This window comes from Balearica regulorum, chromosome 5, assembly GCF_011004875.1.
Source record: "Balearica regulorum gibbericeps isolate bBalReg1 chromosome 5, bBalReg1.pri, whole genome shotgun sequence".
NCBI classification, from domain to species: Eukaryota; Metazoa; Chordata; class Aves; order Gruiformes; family Gruidae; genus Balearica; species Balearica regulorum.
This window is the reverse complement of record NC_046188.1, coordinates 29448641-29462797: the sequence shown is the minus strand read 5'-3', so window position 1 is coordinate 29462797 and position 14157 is coordinate 29448641. Positions and strand designations below refer to the sequence as shown.

The window sequence follows — 14157 nt, the reverse complement described above, 5'->3', positions numbered from 1 at the left end:
CTTTCTCTTCAGAAGACATCCATCCATGAGCTGTCACAGCAATGTCTGTGTTTTTCAGCCATGTAGGTGCCTCTTCATTCCTCAGATTCCTCTTTTCCTGTAGACGAAGGAGTCACTATTATGTGAGAATTCTTCTCAGAGAAGTTTGAAACAGAATTTTTTCAGTGATAGTTTTGGAAAAGTGGGGGCAGTTTTGTTCAATACTTCATTTTTCTAGTGCATTCTCCATCTTATTTGTGGAGAAAAGTAGAATATACCTTGCAATAATATTGCATTTGTAAGGCAAAGCCTTTGCATTGAAAAACTTATTTGTCAGTATTCACAGAAAATAACTTAATGCATTTCTGTCTTGTCCTCCTACAACATTGTTGAGTGGAAATGTATTTTTTACAAGTAAATTTCTCAGACTTTCAGGTATTATTAACAAAATAAGATGTTGTTTGATGTACAGCAGACAATTTAAAATAATCCAAAATGCCCTTAAGCTAGCACATTCATAATGAAAAATGTCAGAATACAAAGTGTCTTCCAGGAGGTTACTAAAAGAAATAAGAAAAATAGATAAACAGTGTCAGGTGTTACTCAGTTTTTCTGCAGGATGTATAAAGGTTGTGGGTGACAGGAGAAAAAAAGAAGTGTTTGCTGTGTTGAGTTTGAGCAGTCTTCATTCAACTCTCTATTTTAGTTTAAATAACATATTGTATTATACTCTGGGGAAAAAAAAGTCTTTTCCGTTTAAATAAATGAGCTTCAGTTACAAATTAAATAGTTGTGAAAATCTAGTTCTTCAGCTGGACTGAGGTGGCACAAGAAATATATTTAAGAATTAAAAGGCGATGTTAGAATGCAACAAACATGAACAGAATTTCAAGGATGTTATTTCAGTAAAATCTCAGCTCACAGACTACTGAGCTGTTATATCAAGCAAATTATTTCTCTTTATAGCAAATGCATACACGTACTACCTTAGGTTTGGTGGGTGTATAATAAAATGTAATTGTTGAGAAACTATCTAAATGCAATACATTATCAGTATAATTGTAAAGCTTTTAAGAAAAAAAAAAAAAAAGAAAAAAAAGAGATATATTTATAAGTGCTCATAGAAAGTGAGAAAGAGCTGATTTAAAGACTTGAGTGTTATCTTGCAAAATGAAACTTTGCCCCCAAAGTTGAGGTAACCATCTGTGTCCGTGTCTGATTCAAGTGCTGTGTGGGGAATGAATTCTGATGCCTTTAAGTTCATTTGCTAAAAAATACCAAGATATCTGGCTACCATACCCACTGAACTTTGATGGTTAAGGTGTTCAGGGTATATTTTGAACTGTGAATGCCATGCTTCTTGTCTTACAGCGGGACAGGCTTGACTTATTCAGGTAGCAAGTGTGAATCTTAGCTATGACAAAATCAAATAAAAGGAATACTTTCCCTCACTGCAGAAAGAATCTTGAGCTAAATTAATTCCTGATGCTAATGAATGCAACTCTGCTGAAGTGAATGTTGTGCCTACACGCAACGTTCTCTTTGGCTGTAGAGAATTTGATTCCTGTTTTCTCATTGCTAAGCTCTCACTTCCATAACTAATCTGGCTGTTTTCTGATCAAACTTTTCTATAGTTCCCAGGTACGCACTCTCCAAAGGTGAAGGAAACTGAACTTTTTTCACATGACTATTTAAAAAGATCCTAGTGCATGTGAAAAGGGAAACACCAGTTGTGTGTTGGAGCCAATAATAATAATAATAACAGAAAATATGTTAACTTCTTATTTCTAATTTATTTGTAAACTTATTCATCATGAACTGTATGAATTCTTTTAACCTTAGCAAAGATTTAAAGACCAGTTTCCAGTTGTCATGGTTTAGCCCTGGCTGGCAGCTAAGCAGCACGCAACTGCTCACTCACTCCCCCATGGCGGGATGAGGGAGAGAATCTGAGAAAACTACTTCATTGAGACAAAGACAGTTTAACAGGTAAAGCAAAAGCCACGCACACAAGCAAAGCAAACCAAGGAATTCATTCCCCACTTCCCATAGACAGGCAGGTGCTCAGCCATCCCCAGGACAGCAGGGCTCCATCATGCATAACAGTTACTTGGGAAGACAAATGCCATAACTGTGAACGCTGCTGCTGTCGTCGTGTCCATCCCCTCGCCGTCCTTTCTCTTCCCCAAGCCCCTTATAAGCTGAGCATGATGTCATATGGTATGGAATGTCCCTTTGGTCAGTTGGGGTCAGCTGTCTGTGTCCCCTCCCAACTCCTTCTGCACTCCCAGCCATCCCACTGGCAGGGGGGTGTGAGAAGCAGAAAAGTCATTGACTCTGTAAGCACTGCTCAACAATAACAAAAAACATCTCTATACTATCAACACTGTTTCCAACACAAATCCAAAACATAGCCACATACTAGCTACTATGAAGAAAATTAACTCTATCCCAGCTGAAACCAGGAGACCAATAAAGATTTAACTATTTTTCTTAGTAGTCATTGGGATTTCCAAGAGATTGTTTCCTTAAAAACTGCTGAAACAGACTCTTACAAATGGTAGCATGCTTTTTTTTTATATGAAGAACTTGATGCAAAGTGCTGGAAAGTCTTTCCATTTACAGGGGCTTTGGATCAACTTTTTTTTGTTTTCAATAAGCAGCAATGCTTTTAAAGAAAAGCGGTTCGATCTTCCAGTTGTAAGGACTTAACCAGTATTCTGAGGTTCTTCCCTTGAAGACTGCTTCATTAGGACTTGGGGATTTCCAGTGTAGCTTATGCATGGTCATTTTTCAGTCCTCAGAAATTCTGAAATACTATTTTAGCTCTTATAAAACTCCTTGGTGAAAATATCTTTTTTTTTTTTTTCCTAGTGAGAAATGAAGAACCAGTTGCAATAGATTTTAAGCATTTTTTACAGTTCTACTACAGCTGGTCTTGGTAATCTCAAATTTCTTCAGTTATTTTTTGAAATCACCAGATTTTCAATAGTTGCATTTTCTTACAGTCTCCCTTATGAACAGAGAGAAGCAGCAGCTGGAAGACAAGCAAAAATAATTGATTAGTGGCACAGTTGGTTCTTACCAGAATCCTCAGTTAATTACACGGTTCAGTTTTGGCGACTGATACAGATTTCTTCTCTGAAAATGTGGACTGATTGCAGACTTGTATCCAGTCTCACTTAATTTATGAATCTTTATTATATCTTTTTTCTGACTCCATCACAAAAAGGAAAAAGGCGTGTAGTGTACAAACAAATCCGCCACCTACATGTACCAGTCATAAAACCAAGTTTGCTAAAAGCCCTAAATTTGCCTTAGAACCAGAAACAATTTTAAATAGTTGTGCACTTGGATTTGTTTCAATGTCACCTACTTTGGTAGGATAATGATGCATTAGTCAGTAATTGTTTGGTTATATCATAGCTCGATTTTGTATTTCAGCAGTGAATGCAACTCCTACATTTGCCAATAACAATGTTTGATGTATTTTTAAATTTTCAGTCCCCCCTTAACGTAAGGGGGGGGGTCTGTTCTTTTCCAGTGTTGTTCTTAGCTGGGGGAGGCTTCCTTTTACTTAGCCTGTGATAGTATGGCAGAAAAAAGTGAGTATGCTAGAAGTGCAGGTGACCAAAACCTATGACTGCTTACATCATCAGGTGCAGGGTTTTCTTTCTCCTTTGCTACCATGCAGTGTTCTGTAGCCCTTGCTATGAATTTAAATGACTATATCATATGTGAAATTTGTCTTTTTTTTTTTTTTTTGTGTGTCTGATAATGAGTGTTGAACATATTACCTAATTCAGTGACATCTAAAGCTGTTAGTTTCTAAAATTACATTCTACTTACTGTCAGAAAAGGTTATATGTATTTCATAAGAAAATTCAGTGGGGGGTTGTAGCCAGATAGCAAATGGTTGGCTTCCTGTGCAGACAGTTGTGAAATGCCTAGCCTTAGCATCACACTTGGCAACGATAGCATAGCCCTTGTAGCACACAGTATCTTAAGCCGTTAACAATTAAGTATTTAAATCTTTAAGTACTGTGGATATATCAATAAAAGTTCACATCTGTTACTCTACCAGTAGTAATGAGAAGCTAATGGAAAGAATGCTAGTTGTAAAGCATCTTAGTATTTGTTTTCCTTATTGTGGTTTAGCCCCAGCCAGCAGCTAAGCACCATGCAGCCACTTGCTCACTCCTCTCCCCACCCCTCCCCAGTGAGATGGGGAGGACAATCAGAAGAAAAAGGTAAAACTCATGGGTTGGGGTAAGAGACAGTTTACTAGGACAGCAAAGGAAGAGAAAATGTACAAAATGAGGTGATACACAATGCAACTTGCTCGCCACCCAGAACCTGATGCCCAGCCTGTCCCTGAGCAGTGTTGCCCCCTCCCTGGTCAGCTCCCCCACCCACTTATATACTGAGCATGACAGCACATGGTAGCGAATATCCCTTTGGCTAGTTTGGGTCAGCTGTCCTGGCTGTGTCCCCTCCTAGCTTCTTATGAAAATTAATTCTATCTCGGCTGAAAACCAGGACATTATGCATCCCTTATTCTGTATCATCTATGTCATGCCCAGATCCTACGCTTCCCAGTTAATCACCACCACTTTCCCTGTCTTTGAGATAGATATATATATAGAGAGAGATATATATACACACACATGCAGATTTAATTTCCTTGGTCTGTGGGCCATCCCTCTAAAATGTCCATTGAGTTCATTTAATCCATGACTTTGGGCTCCATCTGTCATAACAGGTTTTCAGGGCAGGAGATCCAACTTGTGATGTTGGATTGTTACATGCCACATTCGGAGCTTGCAGCTAGTGTATCTGGTGTGGCCCATGCCCGTGGTCTGCAGGTTGAAGATGTTGATTTCAAGGAAGTTGCTGGGCACTGGTTGCTGAAGTCAGTTCTAGTTCCATCATTGCTGCTTGATTTCATCAAAGTTTATCCTTCATTAACTTGGCTGATCCTTACTGTAATACCACTGATAAGGCATATAGCAATTGTAGTAGTGATGACATACAATGGCAGGATTATTTAGCAATTAACATCATACAATTTAATTTGTTTGCTATTCTCACCCGAAATCAAATCCCCTTGAGGTACACATCAGACTTCCCCATCCTTCCACATCACCAAGCAAGTGCACTCAGATTCCTGAGCAAAAGCAATCCTGTGGATGGGTTTGTCTTTGCCTGAAGCAAGGCTAATCTAGACTGTCTAACCTAACATATTCTTTATATGCGCTACAGGAACTTTATCCCCTTCTACAGTATGTAAGTTTTGATTGGGCATGGCCAGCTAGATCAGTAGACCCCCCTAGTGTTAACTAACCAGGTGGCCTTTGCTAAATGTGTATCTCAATGTTTGAATGTCTCACCACTCATTCATTGCTCTCAGCATAGTTTTTAGCAATCCATTGTATTGTTCAATTTTCCCGGAGGCTGGTGTGTGACAGGGAATGTGATACACCCACTCACTGCCATGCTTTTGCTTTTCGAGGCCCAGGATAGTGTTCCAGGTGGTGGCATGGGATATGTTTCCAGACATCCAGTGGTTGCTTCCACCATTGTAAGAACGTAGCGCTTGCTGTGGCAGGTTTGTGGGTGTGTGATGTAGTCGATTTGCCATGCTTCCCCATATTTATATTTCAGCCATCGTCCTCCATACCAGAGAGGCTTTACCCGCTTCATTGTAGCGCATGTTTCACATTCACGGATAGACTGTGCGATAGTGTCCATGGTCAAGTCCACCGCTTGATCACAAGCCCATCTATGTGTTGCATCTCTTCCTTGATGGCCTGAGATGTCATGGGCCCACTGAGCTATAAATAATTCACCCTTATGTTGCCAGTCCAAATCCACCTGAGCCACTTCAATCTTAGCAGCCTGATCCACCTGCTGGTTCTTCTGATGTTCCTCAGTGGCCCGAATCTTGGGTACGTGGTCATCTATGTGATGTACTTTTACAACCAGCATTTCTAGCTGGGCAGTGATGTCTTGCCACAATGGGGCAGCCCAGATGGGTTTGCCTCTGCGCTGCCAGTTGCTCTGCTTTCATTGCTGTAACCATCCCCACAGGGCATTGGCCACCATCCATGAGTCAGTACAGAGATGAAGTACTGCCCACTTTTCTCATTCAGCAATGTCTAAAGCCGGCTGGATGGCTTTCACTTCCACAAACTGGGTCGATTCACCTTCTCCTTCAGCAGTTTCTGCGACTTGTTGTGTAGGACTCCATAGAGCAGCCTTCCACCTCCGATGTGCCAGGACCCACCAGTGAACAGGGCATATTGCTTCTCATTTTCTGCCAGTTTATTATACGGTGGGGCCTCTTCAGCACGTGCCGCCTCCTCCTCTGGTGACATTCCAAGATCTTTGTGTTCTGGCCAGTCCATGGTCATTTCCAGAATTCCTGGGTGATTGGAGTTTTCTATTCAAGCCTGCTGTTTGATCAGTGTGACCCACTTACTCCACATAGCATCAGTTGCATGATGTGTAGAGGGGACCCTCCCTTTGAATATCCATCCCAGCACCAGCAGTCGGGGTGCCAGGAGGAGCTGTGCTTCAGAACCAGCCACCTCCAAAGTGGCTCAAACCCCTTCACGTGCTGCCAGTATCTCTCTTTCAGTTGGAGTGTGGAGGGCCTCAGATCCTCTGTATCCCCAACTCCAAAACCCCAGGGGTCAGCCTCGAGTGTCCCCTGGTGCTTTCTGCCAGAGACTCCAGGCAGGGCCATTCTCCCCAGCTGTGATGTAGAGCACACTTTTAACATCTGGTCCTGCCTGAACTTGCCTAAGGGCTACTGCATGAACTATTTCCTGTTTAATTTGTTCAAAGGCTTTCTCGTTGCTCAGGACCCCATTTGAAATTGTTGTTCTTCTGGGTCATTTGGTAGAAAAAGTTTACAATCAACCTGTAATTTGGAATATGCATTCTCCAGAAATTCACAAAGCCTAATAAAGTTTGTGTTTACTTTTTGCTAGTTGATGGAGACATAGCTGCTATTTTGTTGATCACATCCATTGGGATCTGATGACGCCCATCTTGCCATTTTATTCCTAAAAACTGCATCTTCTGTGCAGGTCCCTTGACCTTACTTCATTTTATGGCAAAACCAGCTTTCGGGATTTGAACATTCTTCACTTTCTCAGAAACAACTTCTGCTGTGTTGCCCCATATAATGATGTCATCAATATATTGCAGGTGCTCCAGAGCTTCACTCTGTTCCAGTGCAGTCTGGATCAGTCCATAGCAAGCGGTGGGGCTGTGTTTCCACCCCGGGGCAGTTGATTCCAGGTGTCCTGGGTGCTCCTCCAAGTGAAAGCAAACTGTGGCCTGCACTCTGCTGCCAAAGGGATTGAGAAAAATGCATTAGCGATATCAATTGTGGCATACCACTTGGCCATCTTTGACTCCAGTTCGCATTGAAGTTCTAGCATGTCCAGAATGGCAGCACTCAGCGGCAGTGTGACTGCATTGAGGCCATGATAGTCTACTGTCAGTCTCCACTCTCCGTTAGACTTTCACACTGGCCATGTGGGACTGTCAAAAGCGTGAGTGAGTTCTGCTGATCACTCCTTGGCTCTCCAGTTGATGAATCACCTTATAGATGGGTATCAGGGAGCCTCAGTTGGTGCGATATTGTCATCATTGCACCATTGTGGTAGCGATTATTAATAAATTCTGAGAGATGTCATCCCATGTACAGGCATGACAGCAATGCCACATACAAATACCAGCTTAACCTCATGACCAGTGATGATGTTATGAGTTGATATTACGCAGTACAGCAAAATGAGAATCCCGATCCCTCTCCCAGAGGTGATACACAGCACCACAGAGAATACATACAGCAAGTAAGGATTTACATATGAACGAACAAAACACCATTGTGACCAGTGACTATTTATCTAATGTAATAAATGCATATAACAATTTTAGTTTAATGTCCTCTGGTCAGATCTATCATTATTTCAACCCTTTGAGCCCCACATTGGGCACCAGAAAGGACTGTTGTGGTTTAGTCCCTGCCAGCAGCTGACCACCATGCAGCTGCTCGCTTACCTCTCCCCCCACCCTACTGGGATAGGGAAGAGAATTGGAAGAAAAAGGTAAAACTTGTGGGTTGGGGTAAGGACAGTTTACAGGGGCAGCAAAGGGAGAGGAAAACAAAACCAACAATGCTAATAAAAGAATGTACAAAGCAAGTGATACACAATGCAATTTGTTCACTGCCCAAACCCAATGCCCAGCCCATCCCAGAGCAGCCATCCCTCCTCCTCCCTGGCCAGCTCCCCCCAATATACTGAACATCACATCATATGGTATCAAATATCTCTTTGGCTTGTATGGATCAGCTATTCTGGCTGTGTCTCCTCCCAGCTTCTTGTGAAAATTAACTCTATCCCAGCCAAAAACCAGGACACTTATTCATTTACTTTTTTGTTACCACAGATGAAATAAGTAATTTTTGTCTGTCAAGAGTTGCATTTTTCCACTGAGCACTGAAAAAAAGTTAAGTTTGTCTATAAAACAATGCAGTGAGCCCACCAAAATAGAGGGAGAAGTAAGGAAGGAAAAGAGGGCTATGCAAGAAAGCAAACCTCTGTATAGGAAGGTCTAGTTAGGGGAAGCCGGATATATTTCAGTGTTAGTAAAAACAGGGAGGATGTGAATCACAGCTTGCACATTTGCAACACACCACTGTCTAAGGCATAAAAAAGCAATTGTATTGGCTCTAAGGAGGAGCAGCTTGTGTGTTTTGTTCAGAGAAGATTCTGAAATAACACTGCCAAGATTTAAGACAACTGAAAAAGGGGAGATATAACAAAGCAAGATTTCTCCTTCTTGACTTTCAGAAATATATTATACCTTGCTTCATGTAGATCGAACAGCTTTTGGTCCCCTTGACATACTAGTGGCATATGAAAGCCCTGTGGATGGATGGAGCGTTAGATTGGAAGTAATAAGGTTGTGCCTGACTTACCTCCGCATTTGTAGCAGATGTTACAAATGTCATAACATGAACCTTTGGGATCAGACTGGAAAAAAAAGCAAGACAACAGATGTAGGCCTCTTAGTTTTACCAGCAAGTATAGTCTGACACTATATAACACTGTGCTGACTTGATGTTAATACCCTGTCCTCCTCCTGAGAACAGAATCAGTGACACTAACCATTTCTGTAGCTCTGAAGCTGGAAAGGGGTGACAGCAGTTTTCTTCCCAGAGGGATTTTAATACTAGTTTAAAAATAAGACAATAGAACTATTACTCCAATAAGTGCCTTATTGTTATATCTGAATAAGTAATCCATACTCATTTCTCATTTGGGGGAGGAACTGAATTTTAAGGAATTTCTTCATGCTATCATAATGTTTATGCATTTTTTTGCTGGTAAAGCCAAATCTTGTAGAGTGGACATTTATCTAAAGGACTGCTAAATTCCTAGGTTTTTAAGCCCTCAATTCACCCTACCGTTTGTGTGTCCCTCTCCCTTGTCTCTCACACATCTGTCTCTACTTTGCCTCTTTCTCTTCTGTACTTCCGTAGACCCTTTTTTCCCATCTTTTTACAGTAATTTGATTTTCTGGGAAGCTCCTATCTCACTTTAATTATTGAACCCAATTTCATTAAAGCTACAGTAATATCTAAAGCTTCTTTTATTTGTAGCTGTCTTCACCAGCACTTTCTTAGCTGTCCCATCTAATTTTTTGACAGATTTCAAAACATTTTTGTGCTTCTTTTCATATTGCCCCTTATTTGTGGCTTATCCTCTCTGGACTGTAACGTAATGCCATTTTTCTCTCTTCTTTAAGACTGCTGCTATCTAATAATATTGACATATGGTTGAAGAATAAGTGGTTACCTGTTTCTTATTGTATCTATTTTTAAGAGTGCAATATAAGTGAACAGTCTCTATTAGGATCACAATTGTTATTCTTATATTCTCTGTAAATTCTTCCTCCTCCTAGATTTTTGGGAGCAAAAGGCAATGTTGTATATATTCGTAAAACAACCAGTATAAAGTGAGTTTGATTCTGGGAGGTAGCTCTAATTCAGTTGTATCTGAGACAACGGTCCCTCCCCTCCATGTCAAAGTGCATTTTTCTGCCTTACAGAGAGGCTAATGGCCAGAGTGAATGTTAATATTTACCCTTAATTGTTTTATGGGTGGTGTAGTTCTTTTGCTTCTTCTGCTGTTGATTTTAATGGAAATTACATTATTTACTTTCTGCATTGTCCTCTATGTGGTGGAGGCAGCATGAAGTTATTCCTTGTCTTGTTTCTCAGGAGTTTTGGCCAATGTTCCTGTATTTCATGGGAGGGGAAGAAAATTAATGTAGGAGTGTAAGCCCTTGTATTTTTTACCCTGTGCTTCAATTTGAAGCAGTGGTGATTCTCTCTGCTGCATCACTCCCTCAGGTGCTGCCATTCTTGAACTGGAGGCTTAGCCCTCTCCCTGAAGAATTTCATTGTCAAGGAGAAGAGTGGGGGTTCTCCCATGAAGAATTTTAATCACCCTGTCTGTAGCCCTTTTGAAGGAGGCACAATAGTTCCTATAGTAACTACTACAGTGTGGGAGAAAGGCCAGTGCTCCCTCCCCCAGCCACAGATGGAGAACTCTCTTTGCTTAGATGACTGGAAATTCTTGTACAGCAAAGACTTCATCCTTCACAGTGAAAAAAAAAAAATCTCTGAAATAAACTCTTAAAATGTACAAGTGTGTGCTAATTAAGAAACAGTGCTAGCTGAGTTATCAAGTAGAGATCATAAAAATCTCAAATATACTTATTTTTAAGGTGTGTTTAACTTTCATTCTCAGGGGTTTTAATTTTAAGAAGTTCAGAAAAGAAGAGAGAGACGTTTAGGATCTAAGAAATCTTGTCTCTTCCTCCCACCTACCCTACCCCCACCCTCCAAAGAAGAAATCCTGTGGGAAGGAGCAGACCTATAAACCAGATGAAAATAATTGGGAAAGTAAAAGGAACAGGCTCATAAAAAAGATGAAAACTTACATTAAGACAGCCACTTATCTAGTTTCTTTTTTGCATTCACTCTGAATCTTTTATAAGGGGAGGACATACTGTATGTCTTCAAACCCATTGATTCCAGGCTAATTAACAAGTGATATATAACTTTCTGCTTTTTTGACAACGTTTTAATTTGATCAGTTTTAAGTTACCGAAACTAAAAAAGCTATTAAAAATTTTTTAAAAGTATTGAGCAACTTGAATTTGAAAAGCAAATTTTACTAAAATTCTGTTAATGCCTGAAACTTCTGATGAAACATTATAGATGAACTGCTGGAAATAATAAAACATACCTGTAATTGTGTTGCATAACATTTTAATGAACCAGTACATTCTTGATAACTGCTTAGTTATTCCATGGAAAGTTTTGGTTTACTTTCTCAACCATAGATTCCCCAGTAATGAATACATGCCCTGTACCAGTGACCAGAAGATGGACATCTAGAATAATAGGCGTTTGTGTACACAAAAAATACATTTGAAATGCCATTGTTAGCTTTGTAAGTTGATTATCATATATTGCATTATGCATCTTACACGTAGTCCTTTGTGACAAATTTGTTCTGATACTTTATTGCTGTGATACTTAGTTGGTAATGGCACAGCATTAATGATTCCCATAGCTTTACTAAACCAAGATAAAATACCTTTCCACATATGTTGCAACTCCATCTGAGATTTATTTCTTCTTCCCGTCTGTGAAGGTGGATAAGATACCTAAATTTGGGATCATGTGATGGCTTATGGTGAGGTAGACTGGTGACATCATTTAATTTCTTCGGATACCCTTTCCAGATCAGAGGGTGACATCTCTGCTGGTTGCCTATCATTCATCTCACTTTAGATCAGGATCTGAATACATATCTTCTATGCCTTATGTCCTTAACTTATGCGTTAGGCAGAGGAGTTCACTCTTGCTGGAGTTTTCTTTCAAAACTTAGAATCAGTCATAAATGAGATAACAAAGAACAATCAATGGAAAAAAACCCATATCTATCACAAGGTATTAAATATGAAGTAAAAGAATTAATAAAAAAAAGCTTCTGTCAATGTTAGCACACATAAATACTGGCCTGCCTTTCTGAGACTAATGTTGGTTACGCTTTGTCCTTCCCTGACGTTGCATCTTCTGTTGTTCAGTGTAGCATCTCAGTCAGTGTCCCTGTCTTTTCTAAAACATAGCTTTTCAGCATTTCCAAATTACTTGTTATATCTCATAGGAAAGCCCCAAGGTTTTAAGATGACATCTCGCCTCTTCCTGTAAAACCACTCTGATTATCACATTCACCTGCATTGTTCTTTCATGAGCATTTGGGGTTATTCCTAGAAATAACAAAAGGTAAATTTTCATGTAGAATCTACTTTACACCAAGGCAAAAGTATTAGAAATTGTATTGTAATTTCTATAGACTTTTTTCTACTTTGAAACAAAAAAAATGTTAAACTCTGGAAAACAATACTTAAAAGGTTATAGCCACACTCATACTGTGAACTGCTTTGCACATATAGTCATCTGAGACAATTCAGACAACTCTACTTCTTATGCTCTCTCTGATCATGTATTTTGTTGATACCTAAGGGGAGAAATATTACCTAACCCTCTGTGAAGCTTTTATGCACTTAGCCTGATACAGTTACATATTTTGTGAATAAAATGGATAACGTTCTTTTTGGTGGGATGTTTATAAACTTTCATATTTATGTAGATCTGGTCAGGCTTTGCTAATTAGAGTCTGACTTTATTGGCAGTCATAATTAGAGCTCTTCAAGATCAAAAAAGTAAAACATGGGCTCTGGTTTTTTTCTAATTATTCAGACAGCAGATTACCTAAAAGAGTGTAGTGAGATGGCCCTATGTCCATCTCTGCTTCCAAGCCTACAGAAAGGTGCTGCTCAGAAAAGTCAACAAAATGAAATACAAAAATAAGGATTTTGAGGCTAATTGAGAAAAAGCCTTTAGAAGTAAATAATAGTGATGGGGAGTTAATTAAAAAGTTCCTTATCATTTTTAAAACTAGTTTTAAAACTATCATCAAAGCAACAGAATTAAATTCTTGGTCTGAATTTTACCAAACTTTCCACAAAACCAATTTATGTTGAAAGATAGCATGCAAAGTCTTACAAAAGTATTTTAGGGGGAACTGATTATTATGCTGGTGATAGATGCTTTCACTTTTAGTGATCAAGGAATACTGCTTCTGCCTCGTTAGAACTCTGTCTTCACTAGTTGGAAGTCAGTGAACAACAGTCTTTGGTCATTCTGTGCTCAAATAGCTTAGAAGTGAGTTTAGGAGGAAATCCTCTCTCTTCAGGATGTATGGAAATCTTTGTTAGGCAGTCCACATTTTTCTTTTCCATAGTTTCCCACTCTTCTTAGCACAATTGCAAATGCTCTTGAGATTGCATTAAGCATGCTTAGACTGCCCCCAAGACACACTGAAAGGGATGTGGTTCTTCCTTCACCTCATGCATAGCCAAATTAGTCAATGAGGGAAGAAATTTAAAGAAGAATTAGTGAGCAGTTAGAATTTTTCCAGGTTAATAGCCTGTTATGGAATAATCCTATGGTAGGAATAGACATGTCAGTCTGGATAGTAAAAGTCATGGTCCAATGCCATGGAAAGTAAAAGATTTTAGTAGACAGATTCCTCTGCTCCAGCACTACAAAGTGCATGTGTGAAAACCGTCTTTCTATCTTCTCATCACTACTAACAGTTCACATTTAATACAAATATTGGTTCAGTCAACTTTTTCATTAACCACAACAATTGTGCATTCAAACCTTAAACTTTGTCAATTAAATGTAGACAGCACAAAATATGACCGCATGTGAAAAAGCCTATTTAGAGACATTTGTTCATACTACTAAAACAGGAGAAGCCTGGAAGAAGAATTTAACCTGGGTTTGCATCTTGTTTCCTTTGTGACTCCTGTTGCAGTTTGATACACATGCTTCAGCCTTCTCCACATCCTAATTTCCCCTACTTCCTGTTACTCAAAAGAAGAAATTTATTTCATGCATGCAGTACTTTGTTTCTGTAAAGAGTCTGCATTTAAAGCGGAATCCACATTTTTAAAAAAGACATGCATCCAGGTCTGTAGGTCTGTGAAGGTTGTTGAGCTACTTTGATTTAT

The 14157-nt window shown here is 39.5% G+C and overlaps 1 protein-coding gene across 5 annotated transcripts in view; it reads left to right on the top strand.

Annotated features, from left to right (window-relative positions):
- Window positions 1-14157, top strand: part of NPAS3 (neuronal PAS domain protein 3) — a 628549-nt gene that overhangs the window by 297380 nt on the left and 317012 nt on the right. The gene's annotated exons all lie outside the window — the stretch shown is intronic.